Here is a 1,908-nt window from a genome sequence, read left to right on the forward strand (position 1 = left end):
TTTGAGTACGATGGCTCATCTTGCGGTGGTGCCAGACACCATCGACGGTGTCGGTAAAGTGACGCTGTTTGCGGATCGTGTCGTTCGACAACACGGACCCTCGGAGTCAATTGTCTCTGACAGATACCCACTCTACACTGGATAGGTTTGGTCGACAATCTCCAGGGTGCTGAGCGCCGAGTATACTATGTCAACAGCGGACCATCCTCAGTCCGATGGCCAAACTGAGCGCATGAATCGCGTCGTTGAAGATCCCCGTCGTAGCGTCTGCGCTGAGACGCTGAGGTGCTGAAGCGCCATGCTGCCACTCATGGGGTTCGCTCTGATCAATGCAGTGCATGCGTCTATCGGCTGCACGCCGTTCTACGTGAACATACCCGCTGACGCCGCCATCCCCTGGCTCAGGGCTTGGTGGGGGAGAAATAGCCGAGCAGCTAGCTGATGTCATTTCCCTCACTGTGCGTTAAGACGTCGATGAATCTCTGTCTACCTGACTGAGTATTATACGGCACGTTTGCGATGCGATGGTTGAAAGCCAAGACACGTAGAAAGAATATGCAGACGGAAGAAGCAGACGAAATGTTGAAAAGTTTGAGGTCGGAGACCTGGTTTTATTAAGTGCAAAAAGTTTTCCTACACATGCAGTTTCTGCTGTCTTGAAGACGAAATCCCGTTCTCGGTTCATAGAAACTTACAAGGTCGTGGTCAAGCGAGGCCTTGCGTATCCGCTAAACCCTCTGATAAGGATGCGCACCCACCCAGTGTTTTATGTGGGCTTGCCAAACTGTATCGGGATCCGGCGCAAAAAAACGCGGAAGCGTTGGCACTGGAGTGGCGCCCACAGACACTCGACCGCCCAGAGAACTGGTTTTGAGCACGAAAAGCAACGAACTTCATCTCCAACGGTGCTAGGAGCTAAGAAAGGGTCCTCTGTGCCAGAGTCAGCGGAGGGTGAAAGCTATCAACTCAAAAAGCTTAGCTTCATCGTCGCACGAATAGAAACATTCGTTTACTCGACGGCTAGGAGGCGACGGAGCGCGATAGTCCTCAAAGTGAGGTATTCGGTGCAAAAAATATTCCAACCTCTCGGGGTCTTCCGCACAAGGGTATGCGACCCCAGAATGATGCTCAGTAAAGTCCCGATCGCGACGGACCTTGTCCTCACGATGTTGAAGAGCATCGCGAGTCACCGGACGTCGATTGACCAAGTCGTCATCGTCTGCCGCCGACTCTTTTTGACGAGTGGAAAGTCTTGTGGGTCGAGGGTGAAATTCAATATCTTGTGAGGTGGCGGGGATACGCCGAATCCGAGAACTCGTGGGAGTCTGAGAAACCACTTTGGCAAGACTGCCCAGACGTCGTAGAGGCTTATGGTCAATAAAATCATGACGCTCCGCGACGTCGTACGCCTCGCGCATCTCGGCAACAGCCGGGGAAACCGAAGGGTCATGAGCTGAGCTATGGTCCTGAGCTGTTGCGATCGTAAATTCACCTGTGTTAGATACCACAGAGCTCGCGGGAGCGTGATGGATAAATCCATACGTCTCAGGGCGACAATACGAAGGAAGTCGGTGTTGCGCCTTGGGTTTGGCAAACACAGATTTAAGATGGCGTTCCACGCGCTCGTCCACCTCGTTATGGCTCCGCTGTAAGTTAGACAGCTAGAAAAGTTTCCGGTGCCGCTGCACCCATCACTCAAAGCGATCTTCGTCATCTGCAGCAATTTCGCCAGGGGCGAGCAACACAGAAATCGTCGGCATCGCGGGCACAGGAGCGCTTCCTCTTTGAGCGCACAGTCAAGCGCGGTACATATCCATAGGAATTTGTTGTACTACGAACGTTCGTCAAGCTCAGCTTGTGTAGAAGCCGAAGGCCCAAACACGTAGATACCCAACGATCGAGTGATCA

The sequence above is a fragment of the Plasmopara halstedii genome (genome assembly GCF_900000015.1).
Source record: "Plasmopara halstedii genome assembly, contig: Scaffold_110, whole genome shotgun sequence".
NCBI classification, from domain to species: domain Eukaryota; phylum Oomycota; class Peronosporomycetes; order Peronosporales; family Peronosporaceae; genus Plasmopara; species Plasmopara halstedii.